The sequence below is a fragment of the Leptopilina heterotoma genome, unplaced genomic scaffold (genome assembly GCF_015476425.1).
Source record: "Leptopilina heterotoma isolate Lh14 unplaced genomic scaffold, ASM1547642v1 Lhet_51, whole genome shotgun sequence".
NCBI lineage: Eukaryota > Metazoa > Arthropoda > Insecta > Hymenoptera > Figitidae > Leptopilina > Leptopilina heterotoma.
In genome coordinates, this window is record NW_025111110.1 from 849,351 (window position 1) to 873,463 (window position 24,113).

Below are 24,113 nucleotides of genomic sequence, written 5' to 3' on the forward strand. Positions count from 1 at the left end.
ATTTAATTATTCAATAAGTTATTTATTTTTGTATTTAAATAATTTAATTCTCGTAGAATTTTCTAATAAAAATTTATTTTAAAAATTAATTTTAGTTATTTTTTTTTCTTACTTTTAATTAATAATTCTGCATAATTAATAGATTTATATAGAAGAATTTAAGTTAAAAACACTAAAAATATTTAATATTTAATAATTAAATATTTAAATATTTAATTGCAATAATTCAATTATTTACAAAAATATTAGAATTTTTTACAGGAATACAATTATTTAAAAATATTTTAATAAAATTATTCAAAAGAAATCAATTATTTAATATACAATTTTAATTAATTTTTTTTTTTGAAATAATTCAATTATTTTCAAAAGTAAGAAAAATCTTCGCAGAAATTTATCATTGATTGTTGTATTGGAATAATATAGAAAATATTTGCGTGCCAGTAAAAAATTGCAAACTTATTTTTATTGAATAAATAAAATTTGGTTTAATTTCGTTTAGAATGGACATTGTGGTTGATCCTTTAATGCAGGAAATTCGATCTTGGTCAACATATATAAATACGAGGATACCCGAATCAATAACCTCTTTGCTCGTATAGTGTGAGGTAAATAACCTCCGGTTTAGGGCTGGTTCGGTGTCCAATTCTGCTTCTGATCCTTGAGTGATTTAGAATCCTTCTTTAACGCACTGCTACACACCTATCAATTTGACTCTTCAACCAATATTTCTATATCTTCTTTCCGCAGCAATCATTCTTTTGTATTCATTTCGATATACGGTTTCATAATATAAATCACGTAAATTTTTCAAAATAGTCAATAGCTATTGCTTTTACTATACTGTATTTTGTTATTATTATTATTTTATAATTTTATAATTTCTATTTTGATTAGAGTCTAATAATAAGCTTTGTTGCAATTTTTTTCCAAAACTTGAATGAACTACGCATTTTGCAAAAAAAATTGCAACACATCAATTCAAATATTTTCAAAATCTACTATTTTAATAAAATTTCTTAAATAAATTCAATTATTTAAAAATAATGTAATTAATTGCGTTGCAAGAATTCAGTTTTTTTCATAAATATATTCTTTACAAGATTTCAATTATTTAAACAAAATTTATTAAAAATTCTTTACAAGAATAATTGTAGTACTTTTAAAAATAATTGAATTTCTGTAATCATTTTATTAAAAAATTTAATTAATTTCTAAAAAATTTTAATTATTAAAATTTTTCAAAAATCTAAGTTTTTTAAAATTAAATCAGTTACTTTTGAATGATTCAAATTTAGAGAGCATACAAACCAAAAATAAACAAATAAACAAATAAATTATTTGTCATCTTGTCTCAATGAAAGAAATTTGCAAAATCGAATATTTTCTTCACTCTATTTGTACATTTTTCCTTTTTTCATTTTCAAGAAAGAAAAAAAAAAGATCTATATTGCAAAAAAATATGTCTTAGAATATGAAGAATGAATGAACGAAAAAGAAACAGTTTCCGATCGCCGAATGAATGAATGAATGAAGAAAAAGGTTTTTGGTGAGGGTTTAAATAATACAAATGGGAAGGGGTACATGGCTGTATCTGTGTGTGTGAGTGTAAGGGGGAAACGCATTAAAATAACCGGACGCGGTAATTAGTATTACACAACGTCTCTGTTCCTTTATCGCGATACGTAGGTGGAATTTATTTACTCTAACCGAATTCTCAATTTCGCACACAATATAAAATCCCACTTGTATTTATATCCACCATCCATATAGTTCGATAAATAATCAAACACTTGCTAATATACACAAGTAATATTTATTTCCTCAAAATGAAAAAAAAGAAAAAAAAATTGAAAAAAAAATTTCTATTTATTATCAGAATTAAATTTGGCATCACAAATATTGATATATCCAAAAAGAAGAAGAAAAATGAGACGTTACTTTAAATTCAAAAATATATTTAATTTTCGCTCATTCTAAAATAATTTATTTCATTTAAATTTATTTTCAAATACGAAAAAAATATCATTAGATTATGAAAATCTTTATAATTAACAATATTTATAATTTAATAGATTCTTAATTGTTTTTTGGAAAATAAAATAACAGTAGAATTTTGTAATTAAAATTGCCGCGTTTATTACACGATTTATTGATTGTAGATCCATATTATCAGTATCAGTTTTTTCATCGGATTTGCAATCTTAGTTATCATTACACAATCAGAAGAATGTAATCATTAATACCATTATCATCGAATTTCTATTGCTCTTATTCATTTTGATAAATCATCGCAGATATTACCTCCATCGCAAGAAGCCGAGATAAACTTGATTTAATAAAGTGAAGAAAATTCGGAAGAGTTTCATTTTAATTTCAATTGCTTGATAATAATAATAATTATTATTATATCACAATAGGAAAAGAATAATCAAAATTATAATCAATAATAATAATGATAAGAATTAATACAATTAATAATATTCAATATTATTTTTAATAATAATTATATTTTATTATTATTATTATAATTATAATTATAATATAAAAAGAATAGAAATAATATTTTTTTTAGAGAATTTCAACTACTTTTAATTCGCTAATTTTCAAAAAAATTTCGAAAAAATCAATTATACGAAAATTTAGTTATTTTCACAAATAAAGTTTCCCACAAGAATTCAATTATTTAAACTAATAAAATTTTCATAATGTTTATTATATTTCGAAAAAATTAATTATTTAAAACAATGTTCATAAAATTCTTATAAAGAATTCAATTACTTTCAAAAATAATAAAATTTTTCACAGAAATCCAATTCTTTTTAAACATTTTAATAAACTTTGCCGCAATAATTATTCAATTATTTTCAAAAATAATAAAATTCTTCTCTGTAATTCAATTATTTTTGAGAATTAAAATAAAATTCCTAGCAACTATTCAATTATTTTCATAAATAATAAAATTCATAGCAGGTTTTCAATTATTTTTAATATACTATTTTACAGGAATTATTGCTCAAAAAATGTTATTATTCTTAAAAACTTAATTTCAATTCCTCGAGAAAATCAATTATTTAAAAAAATGTTTTTTTCCTAATATTTTTTTGGAAGAATTGAATAATTATTTTCAAAAATTTAATAAAATTATTCGAAAGAAATTAATTGTTTTAAATCCATTTTATTAATTAAATTTTTTCTAAGAATTCAATTATTTGCACAAATAATTTTTCGAAAGAATTCAATTATGTCGATAAATAAGAAAATTACTCCTGAAAATTCAATTATTTTAAGATATTTTAATAAAATTCTTTTCAAAATGCAATTATTTTTATAAAAAAAAAAAAAAAAAAAAAAAATTAAAAAATTCATCACAATAATTCAATTATTTTTAAATGTAATAAATTTCTTCTTGAAAATTCCATTATTTTAAAAAATTCTAATATAAATCGTTCGCAAGAATTCAATTATTTTCATAAATAATAAAATGTTTTTTAGGAATTCAATTATTTTCAAATAAATTTAATAAAATTTCCCACAGACATTCAATTATTGTCAAATTTTTTAATAGAATCCTTTGTATAAAATTTAATTAATCTTTAAAAACTTTTCGCAATTCAATGATTTTCAATATCTTCTATTTACATAAAATTTCCAAACAGAATTCAATTATTTAAAAAATGACTTGTAAACATTTTCATAAGAATTCAATTATTTTTATGAATAATAAAAATTTTCATCAATTCAATTATTTAAATTAGAATTTGCATAAAATTATTCGAAAGAAATGAATTATTTAAACATTTTTATAAAATTCTTCGCAAGAATTATTAAATTACTTTTTATATAAATATTTTGAATTATATGAATAATAAAATTCGTAGCAGGAATTCAATTTATTAGCATGGATAAGAAGAAAGTAAATATTTTTGATGAAAATTAGGGAAAAGTCAGGAAAATAAAACATTTTTTTTTTTTTGAATTTTTTGAATTATTGTCAATTTTGTGAAGGGAATAAAACAATTTTTTTTTAAATTAAAAAAAATGACAATAACCCACAAAAATTAATTTTCAAAACAAACAAATGAATGCAGAGAATTATTGCTAACGGAAAGGAAACTTACGATTATTAGTATTTTCTTACTTTCACACTGAAAGAAAAATTTATTTGATTCAAATAACTGATTATACTTGTCTGTTATCAAATAAATATTTATTTTGATTCAAAGAATTTTTATTTAAGTAAATTAAATATTAATTAACTATAATAATTTGAATGTTCTTTCATTCATTCACTTTTTCTGTCCCTCACACTCTGAAATTGTCTTTTATTTATACTTGTGTTTTTCTGTTAACTTTATATAGATTGTATATTTTATTACTATTTTTATTTTATAATTAACTCAAAATTTTAATGACAAATAGAAATCATCAGAATTTTTTTCACTTCTTTTCATTAAAAGACTAAAATTTTGTTAAATATTATGTTTTGTCAAATTGAAATTATGCAGATTTTTGTTCTTTACTTCTGAACAAAATTAGAAAATTGTTTAACAACTCTGATTAAGGAATAGAAAATTTATTTATTTTGCATTATTTTTCTTTATAAATCACAATTTTTTTAATAAAATTATTATTTTTTTTTTTTAGAAAAAGAAGAAAAATATTTGCACAATTCCTATTTTTAATTTTATTTTTGAAACAGGATTTTCCACAGGAATTAAGACATTGAAAAATTTCAAATTCAATCCTTTTTTAAATTAAACAACTTATATAAGAATGTTTTATAATAATTTATAATAATTAAAAATTAATAAAAATTATTGAATTATTGCGAAGAAATTTATAAAAAAATTGTAAATAATTGAATTTCTGTGAAATTTTTATTATTTTTGTAAATAATTTAATGACTTTGTTACTTACAAAGATAATTGGGATTTTGACGAGAATTTTTTTTTGAATTTTGAACAGAATTGAATTTTATGAGAAGAATTTTAATGTTTTTGAAAATAATTGAATATTGTTACTGTATAACTTTATCAAACTCATTTTCATTATTTCAATTCAATTATTATTTTCTAGAATTTAAAATTATTTTTTATGAAAATAATGAAATTACTTAAAAGAATTTATTGAAAAAAAAAAAATTGAATTCCTGTGAAATTTTTATTATTTATGAAAATAATTAAATGTTTGCATACAATTCTATTAAAAAATTTTTTTTTTTAATAATTGAATTCTTTTTGGAAATTTTTATTGAAAGATATTGAAAATCATTGAAATTTGAAAAATGCATTTTATTTTTGCAAATAATTGAAATTAGGACAAGAATTTTTTTGACTTTTATGAAAATAATTGAACTTTGGAGAAGAATTTTCTTATTTATAAAGATAATTGGGTTTTTTACGAGAATTTTTTTTTCAAATTTTCAACATAATATAGTTGAATTTTATAAGAAAAATTTTATTTTTTTTTTAATATTGTAAGAGGTAGAAAATTACGTTTCGTTTTTTTAGAGAGAGAGAGAAACCGAGCATTAGAAAATAAATAAAACGTAACCTTTTGTGTTTGCATTATTTACCTTTTTATTTTGTTTAAATTAAAATCATCAAAGAATGCAAATAACATATATACAAAAGGTGCCGTTTTACGTCCATTCATGTACACACACATATGTATATATATTAGAGTTGTGCAAAAAGCTCGAGGCTCGAGGCTCGAGCGAGCTTTTTCGAGCTTTTCATTTTTCGGGCCGAGCCGAGCCGAGCTGTGTAAAAAGCTCGAATAGTTTCGAGTACTCGAGTTAATTCGAGTACTCGAGTTAATTCGAGTACTCGAATTTTTCGAGCACTCGAGGGAATTCGAGTACTCGAATTTTTTCGAGCTCTGAGTAAATTCGAGTTCTAGAGAAAATTCATAGAATTTTCGCATTTATTATATTTAGCAAATAGAAATATTGATTCAGTAATTCAAAAAAATTCGAAATTTTTTACTTATTAATAGTTTTTTTAGTAAGTCAAAAGCTCGAATCCATTCGAGTACTCGAAAAATTCGAGTACTCGAATTCACTCGAGTGCTCGAATTTAATCGAGTACTCGAATTTACCCGAGTACTCGAATTTTTCGAGTACTCGAAGTCACTCGAGTACTCGAAAATTTCGAGTACTCGATACATCGAGCCGGCTCGGGCTCGGCTCGGCTCGGCCCGAAAAAATTTCGGCTCGGCTCGGCTCGACTTTTCGAGCTTTTTGCACATCTCTAATATATATATATACTCGTTAGCAATTAGAGTTTAGTGCAATTCTCTTCAAGTTGCGCCTTTCGCCTCACTTTACACACTGAATCGCTTCACCTGATGCAAACATTCCATGTTCCAGGATCCTGTTAATTGACTCATTGAGCTCACAGTTATATACTTTTTAGTATTTCATCTCGTTTCATTTTCCGTACATATACATAAAATAAACACGAGAGTATTTCATTTTATAATTATTCAACTAAAATCTCTTATTACTCAAAATGTTTTTTTGTTTATTTATGTTTATCAAAAATTACTCTTGGAAACATATAGAAAATGGGTCAAATTTTAACCATCCGTTGGACAGAGACTGTAAGGATTTACAATTTAGAGAGTAAAATAATTTTTATGTATTTTTTTTAATGTACAAAATTAGAGAGAGAGAGAGAGAGAGCAGAGTACCATCAGTGCAGTAAAAAACAAAACTGCACAGAAGCATTTCTAAGCGCAACGATAAATTTCCACACAGGGTGCTTTCGATCCCCAAGTAAAAATGATGAGACGGACTTGGTAAAGAATTTTTTTTTAGGGTCTTTTAAAAAGATGGGATGGACCGAGAATTTGGTTCGTTGATTGTTTCCCGAGTCTGTAGGTCTAGACTATTTAATCTCGGGTTTCTGGTATGTATATATACATGTATAGACGAAAGCGTAGAGAGGCGCCTAACTCCAGGGTGTCTGTATATATATATGTTATTATCAGGGTGATATTCCCACACCCTAATCGTGCGAGGTTAAAGGGGTTAGAGTCCGTATATAGATAAATATATACATCAAATTGATAAAAAAACGATTCATTAGAATAAATCTAGACTTTTTTTTCTTATTCATCCATTATATATATAATTTACATAATTGAATAGAACATCCTATATACATTTATATTTATACTTATGGAATTGGTTTCAATTTTGTGAATAAGCATCGAAATCGCGGATCGTTTGTTTATCAGGACATTTAGGATGAATATTGTACACGTCATAATGAAGTATTCATACCACATTTCCAATAGAAGTGACCTCGGAAATAACCCTATCGATTCATAAACTAATCCCACGCATATGGAAAATAATGAGGTAACAATAAATAACTCATCGCGTTAATGAAGATGAAAAAATAATGTTTCAATTTGCTAATATGCAATTAAAAGATCAAAAATGATTTTATGCTTCTAATCAATTCGTTTTGATGTATGCAGACTTCGCACTCGATAATTAATTTTAGAAAAGTAGCAAAAAATAGTTTTCAAACTAAAAAAAGAAGTAAAAAAGTAGCCATCGAAAAATTTAACTTGACGACCAAAAAACCTCGTTCTAGACACTTCATAAAACTGACAAAAATTCCATTCTTTATTTTATTCTCCTAACATTTTCCTAATTTTCATCAAAAATATTTACTTCTTTCTTATCGCTCCTAATAAATTTAATTCCTGCAACGAATTTTATTATTCATGAAAGAATTTAAATATTAAAAAAAAAATTATAACTTGCGAAGAAATTTTGAAAAATTTTTAAATAATTGATTTTCTTCGACTAATTTGATACAAATTCTAATTTAAATAATTGAGTTCCTGAGAAATTTTTATTATTCATGCGAAAAGAATTGAATTCTTACGATCTTTACAACAATTTTTTTAAATAATTGAATTCTGTTTGGAAATTTTATGAAAATAGTAGATATTAAAAATCATTGAATTGCGAAAAGTTTTTAAAAATAATTAAATTTTACAAAGAGTTGTGTAATTAAATAATTGAATGCCTGTGTGGCATTTTAAATTCTTTTGAAAATAATTGAATTCTTAAACGGTATTTTATTATTTATGAAAATAATTGAATTCTTGCGAATGATTTATATTAGAATTTTTTAAAATAATGGAATTTTCAAGAATAAATTTATTACTTTAAAAAAAAAAATTGAATTATTGTGATGAATATTGTTATTTATGATAATAATTGAATTTTGCAAAGAATTGAATTAAAATGCCTCAAAATAAATAAATTTTCGGGAACAATTTTGTTATTTATCTTTAATAATTGAATTCTTTCGAAGAATTATTTATATGTAAAGAATTGAAATTTTGAAAAGAATTCTATTAAAATCTAAAAGAATAATTTAATTATTTCAAAATAAATTTAATTAAAATTGTATTTAAGATAATTGGTTTCTTTCGAACAATTTAATTAAAACATTTGAAAATAATTGAATTCCTGCGAAAAATTATAATATTTTTGTAAATAATTGAATTCTTTCAAAGAATTTAAAGAAACATTTTTTACATAAGGTCATGTTATTCAGTGGTCACGTGCCCCATATACTTGACTATGGAAAAACTTTACACTGAATAACATGACCATAAGTGATTTTTTCGAGGAATTGAAATTAAAATTTTAATAATAACTGCATTTTTAAGAAAATTCTGTAAAATTGTATTAAAAATAATTGAAATCTTGTGATGAATTTTATTATTTATAAAAATAATTGAATTTTTGCTTGAAATTGAATCAAAATTTTTATTAAAAAAATTGAATTTTTTGTAAAAATTGTTATTATTAGTGAAAATAATTAAATTATTGTGAAGAATTGTATAAAAAATTTGTTAAATAATTGATTTTTTCGAAATTTTTTTGAAAATGCTATTTTAAATGAATTGAATTCCTGTGGAAATTTTATTATTTATGAAAATAATTGAATTTTAGATGAATTTTACCAATTTTTTTTTAAATGATTGAATTCTTTTGCGAAAATATGAAAAAAATAGATATTAAAAATAATTGAATTCCTGTGTAAAATTCTAATATTTTTGTAAATAATTGAATTCTTCCAAAGAATTAAAAAAAACGTTCTTTTAAATAATTAATTTTTTGGAAGAATTGGAATTAAATTTTTAAGAATATTTACATTTTTTGAGCACTTCCTGTAAAATTGTATTAAAAATAGTTGAAATCCTGTGATGAATTTTATTATTTATGGAAATAATTGAATAGTTGCAAAGAATTTTATTAAAATTTTCAAAATTAATTGAATTTCTGAGAAGAATTTTATTATTTAGGAAAACAATTGAATGTTTACGTAGAATTGTGTCAAAAATTTTTTTCAATAATTAAATTGTTTGATAAATTTTATAAAAATAGTAAATATTGAAAATCATTGAATTGCGAAAAACTTTTGAGAATAATTGAAATTTTCCAAAGAATATTATTTAAATTTTTGAAAATAATTGAATTTTTGGCGAAAAATTTTGCTATTTATAAAGATAATTGAATTCTTGACAAGATATTCGTTCGAATTTTGAAAAATAATTGATTTTGTTCGAAGAATTTTATTAGTTTTTTTTTTGTTTGTTTTTTTTTTGTTTTGTGCAGAAACAGCATAAGTCCATAATTCGAAATTGTTCAGGAATCAATAAAAACTGTTTTTCTCGTAAATGTTAAGATTTTTTTTAATTCAGCTTTTTGCATTATATTCTACTAACCTATAAGTTAAAAAATCCAATATGATTAATTAATTTTCTACTTAATATAAAAAATTGAAAAATATATTAACATTTGGACTTATGCTGTTTCTGCACAAAATGAAATGAAAAACACAGAAAATTTATTAAATCCAGTGAAATATCAAAGTTTTATGAAATATTTAATAACATTTATTTAAAATATTAAATTTAGATAATTTTTAGTAACATTTTATAAATAATAAAATTGTTTTAAGAATAAATTGAACCAATTTACAATATTTTCTAATTTTAAAATAATTCAGTCACCACTGTCACTTTTTGCTTTCCATTTTAATTATTTTTTTTAAGGGTTTAGAGTTTAGTCACTTATGTAATATTTTACCAGATTGAAAAGCTTCATTTAAAGATAAATTTTCAATAAAAAAGTGATTTTCGAAAAAAATGGACTTATGCGGTTTCTGCACAAAAACGCTTCAATTGAATTCTTGTGATGAATATTGTTATTTATGGAAATAATCGAATGGTGTAAAGAATTTTTTTAAAATTCCCAAAAAGTAATTGAATTTTGTTATTTATCAAGATGATTGCATTAAAACTTTTGAAATAATTAAATAATATTAAAAAATTCATTCTGGTCAGAATTAGAAAAAAAAATAATTTTTCAGTTGCTTCCTCGAAAGTATACATTTCGAACTGAATATCCCATTTCCTCTCTAGGTATAAACGCATTTATACTATTTGTAAGTTTGATTCAAGTTAGGCATCATCATCATCCTTAATGGCGTGGATCGCGACTGCGTGCAGCAGTTCGATTTCAAAACCGGTCCCTCGCGAAAATAAGACTACAACGAGTGTTTTGATGTGTAACGAGGATTTTTCGACGTTACATTACTCGTTGCGTTCGCAGTGTCTGTCACTTGTAAAACCAGTTTTCCCTGAAAGTACCCGTACATAAAATATGCAAAAAGAAAGAGAGGTAGAGAGAAATAAAAGAGAGAGAGAGAGATAAATCCTTGTAAAAAGAAAGTTAACATAATGTTACACTGATTTATGATGACTTGATGATGTACGCAGCTTCTTGATGATGCGTTCGGAGTACTCCTTTTGTAACATAATTGAAGAGAGGGAGAAAAATTTCTTCATCCCCTCATCTTCCATATGTATTCTTCTTGAAACGTTCGCATAACAATATTCCTCTTCCATCTGTCTTCCGTTCGAAGAATTATAATTATTTAAATCGTTTGTTTATTTGTATATTTTCTCGCGTGCTCACTACAAGTTTCCCTTCTGCTTTTCGTTAAAAAAAACTTATTTATTTAATTTATTTATTTCTTTATTTTTACGTTAAATTTTTGTGTTAACCCTGTATCAGTTTCAGCATCAATAAAAAGTTTTTTTGTGTGATTATTATCGCCATACTCAGGCTTCGCACTCATCTACTAAAACCTATACTATTTACTACTTTTTTTACGTTATGCTACTATTTGGACACTTTTTTTAGATTTCAGGCACTACAAGCAACTATTTCTCCTTTTTTTAAGAATTCCCACTACTTAAAATTCGCTAATTACCAGAAATCAAAAAACTATTCTCCAAAATTATAATCAATTTCTTTAAAACAATTTAATTATTTTAAAAAAATATTCGAAATTCAATTATTTTAAATATCTAGTATTTTCATAAAATTTCGCAAAAGAATTCAATTATTTAAAAAAAATTGATAAAATTCATTAAAAATTCAATTATTTTCATAAATAATAAAATTTCCACATCAGGAATTTAATTCATGTAAAATAGCATTTTCAAAAAAATTTATCGATAAAAATCAATTATTTAACCAAATTTTTATACAATTTTATTCTTCACAATAATTCAATTACTTTCACTAATATTAACATTTTTCATGGAGATTCAATTTTTTACAAAAGTTTTTGATAAAATTCTAAGCAAGAATTTAATTATTTTCATTAATAATAAAGTTCATCGAAGAATTTCAAATAATCATTAATACTATTTTGAATTAATTAATTGAAAAAATCAATAATAGTCACAAATAAAATTTTCCACAAAAATTCAATTATCTATCTATATTAATAAAATCAGACTTCTGTCTGTACATTGCTCCAAACTTGAAAATTTTTATATATATATTTTTTTTGTTTTGTTTTGAGACATGAGAATTCGAAAAATGTAAAAAAAAAATTCTGTCTGGTCTGTCAGTCTGTATGCAAAACTTTGTTCACGCATCAATTGAAAACGGTTTAACAAATTAAAGTGAAATTTGGCAGTCTATTAGGTATTAACGTAACTTAAAATCATAGCCCTATCCGATTAAAAAATATTAAGTTGAACGAAAGTTATGACATTTTTCCAAAAAATTCGAAAAAAAAATGCAAATTTTTTATTTTTTGTAAAATGAATGCAAAACTATATCCTTAGGTAACTTTTACAGATAAATACAACCCATTTCTACAATAAAATTTTTAAAAAAGACGTCTTTTGAAATTTTTTTACGTTTTTTTAGATCAACTTTTTTCTAAAAAAAAATAGTGATTTTTAATCTTTAAGCAAGCTTTTCAGGAAAAGTTATTAAAGTTTTTTATTTAAAGATCAGTATGTAAAGTAAGAAATTTGCTACATTAGACAAAAATAATGAAGCTAAATCCTATAAAAGAGAGGAAAAAATGTTGAATTTTAAGAAATTCGTTTTTTTGAATTTTTGCTAATTTTCCATAATTTTAGATTTTTTACCAAAGGGTGCAGACTATTAAATAAGTAAAGCATTTTTGAAGAGCACAAAAATAATGAAGCTAAATGCCATAAAAAAGAAGGAAAAATGTTGAATTTTAAGAAATTCGGTTTTTTGAAATTTTCATAATTTTTAACAATTTTTGATTTTGTACCAAAGGGTGGAATGAAGCTAAATGCCATAAAAAGGAAGGAAAAATGTTGAATTTTAAGAAATTCGGTTTTTTGAAATTTTCATAATTTTTAATAATTTTTGATTTTGTACCAAAGGGTGGAGAATATTAAATAAGTAAAGTATTTTTGAAGAGCACAAAAATAATGAAGCTAAATGCCATAAAAAGGAAGGAAAAATGTTGAATTTTAAGGTCATGTTATTTAGTGGTCACGTGCTCCACATACTTTACTATGGGAACACGTGACTACTGAATAACATGACCTTAAGAAATTCGGTTTTTTGAAATTTTCATAATTTTTGATTTTTTGCTAAAGGGTGGAGACTATTCAAATAGTAATATTATACTACCGAAATAGCTAATGGTAACTAATTATTAATTTTCCGGTCAAATTAAATTCCCGGCTATTTTCTGATTTTCCAGATTGGTAGAAACATTGTTAAATGTATTGGTAGAACTATAACCCGTTTAAGACGGGCACGACAGCTATTTTAAAATAATATTTTATAATAGTCATTATATTTCGAAAAAATTAATTATTTAAAACAATGTTTATAAAAATTCTTATGAAGAATTCAATTATTTTCAAAAATAACAAAATTTTTCAAAGAAATTAAATTCTTTTTAAACATTTTAATAAAATTTTATGCAATAGTTCAATTATTTTCATAAATAATAAAATTCTTCTCCGAAACTCAATTAATTTTGAAAATTTTAATAAAATTCTTTGCAACTATTCAATTATCTCCATAAATAATAATAAAATTCATTGTAGGATTCTAACTATTTTTAATACAATTTTACAGAAAGTACTAAAAATATGTAAATATTGTTAAAAATTTAATTTCAATTCTTCGAAAAAATCAATTATTTACAAAAATATTAGAATTTCACACATGGATTCAATTATTTTTAATATCTATTCTTTTCATATTTTCGCAAAAGAATTCAATCATTTAAGAAGAAATTGATAAAATTCATCCAAAATTCAATTATTTTCATAAATAATAAAATTTCCACGGGAATTCAATTCAATTTAAAATAGCATTTTCAAAAAATTTCGAAAAAATCAATTATTTAACAAATTTTTTATACAATTCTTCACAATAATTGAATTATTTTTACTAAGAATAACAAATTTAAAAAAAAATTTTGATACAATTCCAAGCAACAATTCAATTATTTCTATAAATAATAAAATTCATCGAAGAATTTCAATTATTTTTTATACAATTTTACAGAATTTTCTAAAAAAATGCAGTTATTATTAAAATTTTAATTTCAATTCCTCGAAAAAATCACTTATTTAAAAAAATGTTTCTTTATATTCTTTGAAAGAATTCAATTATTTACAAAAATATAATTTTTCGCAGGAATTCAATTATTTTCAAATGTTAATAAAATTTTTCGAAAGAAATCAATTATTTTAAATACAATTTTAATTAAATTTCTTTTGAAATAATTCAATTATTCTTTTGTGTTTTAATAAAATTCTTCTCCTAAGAATTCAATTATTTACATAAATAATTCTTCGAAAGAATTCAATTATTAAAGATAAATAACAAAATTATTCCCAAAAATCCAATTATTTGATGACATTTTAATAAAATTCATTGCAAATTTCAATTATTTTCAATAACTACTAATATTTTAATAATTAGTTTTAAAAATAATAAAAATTCTATCAGAATTCAATTATTTATAAATGTTTTCAAAATTTTTTCGCAATTATTCAATTAATTTTCATAAATAATAAAATTTCTACACAGATTCAATTATTTTTGTAAATAATAAAATTCTTTTTAGGAATTCAATTATTTTCATAAATAATAAAACTCATCGAAGAATTTCAATTATTTTTAATTTAATTATTATAATCGAGTTTCTCGAAAAGTATAATTCTTAAAAATCTTATTGAAATTTTTCAAAAGAATTCAAATTATTTAAAAATTTGATAATAAAATTCTTTATGAGAATTGAATTTTACAAATATTCAATTAATTATTTATTTTTGTAGGGGAGAGTGGGTAAACCGCGGACCCCACTCAATATTTCTGAAATGGCGAAATTGGAAAAAGTGTTGTTTACAAATTTAAAACAACCATGTTTAGTATACACCTTATTTTTTCAATCTGACAGTTTTAGCTTGCGTTTGTGCAAAGCGTTTCTTTTTGACAAACATTTATTCTCAAAATGGGCCTCTGGGGCAAACCGGCCATAGGATATTTCCATTGAATTAAAGTTTCATAAAAATTATTTTTAAATCAAATGTTTCTTTCATTAAAATATTTACTTACAATGAAAAATAATTGTCTTCCAATGAGAATTGGACCTTTTAATATTAATTCTCTGATAATGACAAACATTTTTATTTTTTTATTGAAAAAAAAATTTATTTAATTAAAATTCAATCCCGTATTATTATTTTCATTACTACAACCATTGTTCACATGATTCTTTATGTTTTTTATTATTGTAGATTATGTAAATGCAATATTATAAATAAAAAACCAAACGATCCGGTTTACCCCAGGGGGTGGGGCAAACCGGACCGTTTGCAAAAATTTTTAAAGTTAACACAGCAACTAAACAATAAAAGATAAAGTATAAGTGTCTCTGGGAAAAATTTGCGCAATTAAATGATCTTTCAAACAAGCCATCGAAAAATGAAATCGGTTGATTCGTTATTAGTCACAAGAGTCAACAAACCGTTAGGGGGTCCCGGTTTGCCCCACTCTCCCCTATTTAAATGATTTAGTTTTCGTAGAATTTTCTAATAATTTATTTAAAAATTAATTTTTAAAAGTATAATTGAATTTTTAATACTTTTAATTAACAATTCTGTAGAATTAAATTTTTTGAAAAAGTTTAATTGAATTTTTCGAAATTATTTGAAGTTTTTATTTTCTAATATATATTTTAATAATGATTTTATCACTCGGGCATCTTTAATTATTATAAAACATGAAGATATCGATTGCTCCGAGTCGAAGACTCGGAGTGATCCATTTCTTCATGTTTTACAATAATATTTTTTTAAGTTATTAAATTTCAAAAAGATTTGAATTTGAAATTTTTGAAAATCTCAATTCCCATGAAAAAATAATGATTAAAATTTTAGTAAAAAAGAAGTTATTGATGTTTTCGAATAATTTTACAATAATTAAAGAAATTTGTAAATAAGTAATAGACATTTTTCTTATTGACTATCTAATTATTTTTAGAGTGCTCTCTAAATTTGAATTAGTGAACATGTTTACTAATGTTTACTAATTTGAATTAGTGACTGACTTCTTGCTTTTAAAATAGTAAATTTACTAATATATTAGTAGCAATTACTATTATTTATTAGTAAAATTTACTAATTCAAAAGCAAAAAGTCAGTCACTAATTCAAATTAGTAAACATTTTTACTAATTCAAATTTAGAGAGTGAATCAGAATATTCTTTAGGATCAGGGAAAAAGTAGAAATTTTCTCTATAGAAATCAGGGAAAAAGAAAATTAATTTTTTGTAGCAAACCCTGTATTTATAACAGTGTCTATATAATTATAAAAAGAATCAAAGAAAACTTAAAAAGGAATTTCCAATTCAGGTTAATTGACTGTAGTTAAAAAAAATGATTCATCCCGATTTTTTCACATTTCCAAACCGATATATTACCGATAATTATAAACGAAAATATAAATGAACGATTCGCGATAACAACTTAATTTCGTTGCAAAGTTTTATGTGTACCTTTATACTTGATGATTGGTTGAAAACCTATAGATATACACTCGCTGGCAAACTGGATTCGCACTCGTTTGAAATGAATGAAGGGAGGGAACAAGTGTACATGTGTGGTGTATATACATTAGCGATCCGGTAGTTCGAGAGTTGACGAGTTACCAGAATTGGATGTCGCTTCGTGGAAATCTTTGTCAATTGAAAATCAACTCGTGTTCCCTGAATGGTTGCTTCTCTTCAATTCTCTCTTTCTCTCTTTGCGTTTATACACAACTCTCCTTATACCTTGTCGATATATATATATATATAGGGGATATAACGCATTCTTTGGATCTCCTCGCTTTTAAGTTACCCAGTCGATGAACGCGCAAAGATCGAAGGCGTCGGCTATAAAAAAAAGAGAGGAAAAAAAAATCCCATTTTATATAGCCAACGGAAAACAAACCTATTGAATTTACAACGACGAAATACGCGCACGAAGCGCACAGGAGTGTGTCTTGATGATCAAAAACCCCTCGCCCCACTTTCGACCAAGAATCGATCAGGAATCAATAATTAATCTTCGATGATCGAGACAACAAATAAGAAAAAAAAAAACTGGTTCACATTAGGAATTAATTGCGTCGGGACAAATGAACTTTTCTTGAGAAATTCATCACGCTTAAGGCACATCATTTCTTTTTCATAAAGAGGATCTTAATTGCTTTGACAATATTGTTTCCTAATGACTTTCAATTTAATCTATATATGACGTTAATGGAAATTTTTTTTTATTTTATGGTATGAATAAACAGTACTAGTTATTAATTGATCTTTGTCTCAAATCGATTAACTTTGGGTTTTCCCTTCGTTAGTATATTCTTCATTTCTTCGGTGTAATTACTTTTTGGGGTTATAACCTCAAATCAAGATAATTACTCTGCGTTTTTATCAACTGATAAAATGTATTGAGTAACTTTCTGGGGTTTCGATTTTATTCCAGAAAGATCTCGACGACCCTTTCGCTAACAAATTTTGAAGCGAATTCTCCTAAAGAGACCAAAACCTCTGTATCTATCGAAAAGTTATAAAAGAGCAAAATTCTAAATAAATTTAACAGAAAGTTTCCTAACAGTAGTCGAAATTAACTTATGACTGACACCTTCGGAATCTTTGGTTGCGAAACTGAAGAAACTTGAAGTAATTCAGGGCAACTCGAAAATATCAATAAATTCTTCTTTTTTAAATAAATATTTAATTATTATTATTTTTCCGTAGGAATTAAAATTCTTCAAAACATTCAAATTCAAACTTTTTTTTTTTTTTTTTTTTTTTTTTTTTTTTTTTTTTTTAAATTATTACCATAAAATTTTTCAAAAAAAGATAATTAGTTACAAAAATCCTAATAAAATCCTTCGCAAGAATTCAATTATATTTTTACAAGTAGTAAAATTTCTCAAAAAATTCAATTATTTAAAAACAATTTAATAAAATTCGTTGCAAGAATTCAATTATTTTCATATAAATAATAAGTCGATTATTCGGTAATTCATTTTTAAGTCAATTTTTATTAGAAAATTCTATAAGAATTCAATTATTTAAATTAAAAATTAAATAATTTATTCAATAATTGAATGTTTGTTAAAATTGAATTCCCATAAAGAATTTTATCAACAAATTTTTAAATAATTGAATTCTTTTGACAAATTTTAATAAATTTTTTTAAGAATAATTACATTTTTCGAGGAATTTGATTAGAATTGTATCAAAAATAATTAAAATCCTGCAATGAGTTTTATTATTTATGAAAATAATTAAAATTTTTCCAAGAATTTTATTAAAATTTTTTAAAAATAATTGAATTTCGGAGAAGAATTTTATTATTTATAAAGATACTTGAAATTTTTACAAAATATTTTTTTTTAATTTTTCGAACATAATTGAATATTTTTCCGAAGAATTTTATTACTTTTGAAAATAATTTAATTCTTCAAACGAATTTTCAAATTCATTTATTTACAATTCAATTTTATAAAATTTCGATTATTCGAAATTTCTTCAATTAAATATATAATTAAAAAATAAAAACTACAAATAATTTCAAAAAAAAGTCAATCAAACTTTAAAAAAAATGATTTTTTAGATTTGTTAGTTAAAACTTAAAAGTATATGAAATGTCAAATTTTTAAAGATTTTAATTTCAAACTTATATCAAAATTCAATTATTTCTAAAAATTCATGCTGTAATACTTTTAATAATATCAATTACTATCTAAAATTTTAACAAGAATTCATTTTTAAATCAATTTTTATTAGAAAATTCTATGAACATTCAATTATTTAAATACAAAAATAAATAATTTATTTAATAATTGAATGTTTTTTAAAATTGAATTCTCATAAAGAGTTTCATCAACAAATTTTTAAATAATTGAATTCTTTCGACGAATTGTAATAAAATTTTGAAAAATAATTACAATTTTCGAGAAATTCGATTAAAATTGTATTAAAAATAATTAAAATTCTGCGATAAATTTTATTATTTGAGAAAATAATTAAAGGTTTGCGTAGAATTTTTATTAAATTTTCTTTAAATAATTGAATTCGTTTCACGAATTTTGATAAAATTTTTTCGAATAGTTAAATTTTTTCAAGGAATTCAATTAAAATTGTATTTAAAATAATAGAAATTCTGCGATGAGTTTTGAAAATAATTGATATTTTGCCTGGAATTTTATTAAAATTTTTTAAAATATTTAACTTTTAAAGAAGAATTTTTATTTACAAAAATAATTTAATTCCTAAAAAGAATTTTATTATTTATGAAAATAATTGAATTATTGCGAAGAAATTTATAAAAAAATTTGTAAATAATTAAATTCCTGTGAAATTTTTATTACTTATGAAAATAATTCTTCAATGTTTGCGTACAATTTTATTAAAATTTTTTTTAACTAAAAAAATATAGGGTAAGTGCGGGTATAGTCGGACAGTACTAGTAGTCGGACACTTTCGTGTTTTTTGGCAAATAAATAATAATGCATTGTGATAATTACTTTAAAAAGTATACTAGACGAATGTGTGAAGTTTATATTTTATGAAATTAGTGTTATTTTCGAAAATAATTAAACAAGAAATATTTTATTTAATGTTTTAAAAATCATGGTGTCCGACTATAGATACAACCATTTTCGAGTAGCGCGATGAGTGGCACAAAGTTTTGTTGATAATTAATCATAAATATTAAAACTTATAGGGTTTAAATATTATATTAATAACTTCTAATGTGCTTTAATTCCATTTTCCAGCAGATAGCAATTAAATAATTATCTTTTTTACTTTATAAATTCAAAATATCTGACAGATGTCCGACTATAGAAACAAGGGGAAAAAGTGTGCGACTACTAAAGCATTCGTAATTTTTTATTAAAATGTTTATATTTTATTAAATACTCAACTATTTGTAACAAATTTATATGATTTTTAATCCTGAAGAACTCATTTAATTAATAATGTGCTTATAAACACAGTAGATATTTGCTATTTCAAGAAAAAAAGCATAATTTAAGATTGTATCCTTAAGTGTCCGACTACTAGTGCATTTACCCTATATTGAAAAATAATAGAAAAAATAAATTTTTAGGTAAATAATAATCAAACCGATTATTCGATTCATTAAAATATTAGATATATTTGAGAACATTGGATTGAGGGAAATGTTTGCAACTAATTAAAATTTTGCCAAGAATTTTATTAAAATTTTTGAAAATAATTGAACTGATGTGAAGAATTTTATTATTTATATAAATAATTGAATTTTTGCAACGAATTTTATCCAAGTTTATAAAAATAATTGAATTCCGGTTAAGAATTTTATTTATAAAAATAATTGAATTCTTGAAAAGAATTTTGTTAAATTTTTTTTAAATAATTCAATTCTTGCAACGAATTTTATAAAAGTCTTTTTAATTAAATAATTGATATTTTTCGACAAATTTTATGAAATTTTCTATTTTAAATAATTGAATTCCTGTGAAAATTGTATTACCTATGAAAATAATTTAATTAATTCGAAGAAGTTTATTAAAAATTTTGTAAATAATTGAAATCCTGTGAAATTTTACAAAGAATTTTATTAAAATTTTTTAAAATAATTGAATTTCGAAGAAGAATTTTAATATTTATAAAGATAATTGAAGTTTTGACGAGAATTTTTTTTTAATTTTTGAAGAGAATTGAAATTTTGCGAAGAATTTTTATAACTTTTGCAAATAATTGAATTTCTATGGAATCATTTGTAACTTTTCCAAAATTCAATTTCTTTTTAGTATTTTCAACTAAAATTCTCCTATCAATCTAGTATTTATGAAAATTGTAAAAATTATTCATATTAAATAATTTATAAGTCATAACTTTATGATAGTTCTTAAAATATTAAGTTATTTAAAAAGAAATTATTGTCGGAAATAGAAAAAATTGAAGGTTTTGTATTATTAAAATTCGTGATAATTTCATAGTTTACGAGGCAAACAAAAAAGACACAAAAATTAAGGATTTTCTAATGAATTCTAAAAATTTAATTTTTTCCAGTACTTTTAATAAAAATCCCTAATTTTTTCGACCAATTCTACTTTCCCTGAATTTTCCCTATTAATAAACTCGGACGTAAAATATTTGACGATAATAATAATTCTAATTTGTAAGATTAAAAAATCTGAAGCAATTAAAAAAAGAGAAGAAAGAAAGATTTAAAAATTGTTATTCTAAAAGTGAAATCACAGAAGCCATTTTTGATTGGTATCTCATCAAATTCGCACTTGTGAACAACAGCGGCGGCACGCACAAAAAGGGAGGAAAAAATGTCCATTAATTGACAGGGTATCTCTCGTTGATATTTTGCTTCTTTTTTTTCCCCTCATCTCGTTCACTTTTATATATACAATATAGTTTATATAAACGACAGGGGAGGCACTTTTTGATGATTCATTGAGGAGCCGTGAATCAACATGGATGACAACAAGTGAGCTTCGAAAAGAAATCGAATGATTGGAAAGAAATACAGGACGACACATTGGATTAAAGAAAAAGAAGTAAAAGGACGTAATGACCAATGGTAGCAAGAAGGAACTGATAGGAAGGCTGTGTCAATGTGTCAGAGAGACGGTTCTCGTATACTCGGCGAGCCTTTTATGTCTTTTCAACGTGGGGTCTCAAACTCTCCATTTCTCAGGGCTCCTCAACTGAGCGAAGCGGAGCCCACCTGGCTCGCTTGTGCAAAATTATTATTCCCTTAATTAACTATTTAGCTAATTTTTCATTATTTTCTTTAATCTTTATTCATTAGCCGAGTGTCCAGTAAGGTCTGAGAAAAATATTCCTTTGCTTTATTTCTGTTTTCTCGGGAGAAAAAAAATTGATAATAAATTTTGTCCCAGTCAAATATAAGAGAACATTTTACTTAAAAAACTATAAATTCCATTTTTCATAAATATAAAACATGAAGATATCGATAACTCCGAGTCTTCGACTCGGAGTGATCGATTTCTTCATGTTTTATAATAAAGATGAACGAGTGATAAAATTATTTATAATTCAATTATTATTTACAAGAATTTTTAAATAAAATTCTTCTTTAAATCGATTATATTTAATAATTTTCAAATTTATCTGTTTACAATATTCAATTTTACGAGAAATTTCGATTATTCGTAAATTTTTCAATTAAATAAATATTAGAAAATAAAAACTTCAATATTTAAAAAATTCAATTAAACTTTCTCAAAAAAATTAATTTTAAAATTCAATTATTTTTAAGAATCCACGCTATATTGCTTCTAATATTCAATTATTATCTCAAATTTTAACTAAAATTAATTTTTAAATTAATTTTTATTACAAAATTCTACTAGAATTCAATTATTTAAATACAAAAAAATAATTAATTGAATAATTGAATGTTTCTTAAAAATCAATTCTCATAATGAGTCGTTATTAACATATTATCAAATAATTGAATTTTATCAATGAATTTTAATAAAATTTCTAAGAATAATTACATTTTTCGAGAAATTTGATTAAAATTTAAAATTGTATTAAAAATGATTGAAATTCTGCGATGAGTTTCATTATTTTTGAAAATAATTGAATTCCTAAGAAGAATTTTATTACTTTTGAACAATATTTAATTTTTGCAAAAAATATTATTACTCTTGAAAATAATTGAATTTTTGCAATAATTTGTAACTTTTACAAAATTGAATTTTTTCTTTCGTGTTTTTAACTAAACATCTTCTATAAATCCATTATTTTTAAAATTTTTGAAAAAGTTCTTTAAGAATTTTCAAATTCATTTGTTTACAATTCAATTTTACAAAATTTCAATTATTCGTAAATTCTTCAATTAAAAATATATTAGAAAATAAAAACTTTAAATAATTTTAAAAAAAATCCGCAATTAAAGTTTCATAATAAAAAATTAATTCCACAGAATTATAATTTAAAACTACGAAAAATTCAAATTTTCAAAGATTTTAATTTAAAACCTTTTAAAAATTTAATTATTTCTACAAATTCACTCTCTAATGCTTTTAAAATTCAATTATAATCTAAAATTTTAACTGAAATCTATTTTAATTCAATTTTTAGAAAATTAGAAAATTCTACATAGAATTCAATTATTTAAAATTTAAATACAAATAAACAGTTTATTGAATAATTGCATATTTCTTAAAACTGAATTCTCATAAAGAATTTTATCAATAATTTTTTAAATAATTGAATTCTTTTGACGAATTTTAATAAAATTTTTAAAAATAATTACATTTTTTGAGGAATTCGATTAAAAATTTATTAAAAAGAATTGAAATTCTGCGATAAAATAATTCAAATCCTAAAAGAAATTTTATTACTTATGAAAATAATTCAATGATTGCGAAGAAATTTATAAAAAAAATGTAAATAATTGAATTCCTGTGAAATTTTTATTATTTTATGAAAATAATTAAAGGTTTGCGTAGAATTTTATTAAATTTTTTGTTACATAATTGAATTCTTTTGTACAATTTTATTAAAATAGTAAATTTCGAAAATCATTGATTTAGGAATTAAAAATAATTGAAATATTCCCAAGGAATTTATTAAAATGTTTTAAAATAATTGAATTCTTGCAATAATTTCAAACTTTTTCAAAAATAAATTTTTTTTCGTGTTTTTAACTAAAATTCTTCTCTATAAGCATTGTTTTTAATAATTTTTGAAAAAGTTCTTTGAGAATTTTTAAATTCATTTGTTTACAATTCAATTTTAGAAAATTTCAAATATTCGTAAATTCTTCAATTAAAAATATATTAGGTAGAAAATAAAAACTTTAAATAATTTAAAAAAAAATCCGCAATTAAAGTTTTTGAAAAAAAATTAATTACACAGAATTCTTAGTTAAAAATAAGGAAAAATTCAAATTTTTAAAGATTTTAATCTGAAACCTTTTCAAAATTCAATTATTTCTAATTTACGCTCTAATGCTTTTAAAATTCAATTATAATCTAAAATTTAAACTGAAATCCATTTTTAAATCAATGTTTATGAGAAAATTCTACTAGAATTCAATTATTTAAATACAAAATTAACAATTTATTGAATAATTGCAAGTTTCTTAAAATTGAATTCTCATGAAGAATTTTATCGACAAATTTTTAAATAACTGAATTCTTTTGACGAATTTTAATAAAATTGTTAAGA

General features: G+C 22.5%; 1 protein-coding gene across 2 annotated transcripts in view; it reads right to left on the minus strand.

Moving 5' to 3' along the window:
* LOC122507810 overlaps positions 1 to 24,113 on the minus strand; it is a 262,525-nt gene that overhangs the window by 100,125 nt on the left and 138,287 nt on the right. The window lies entirely within an intron of this gene.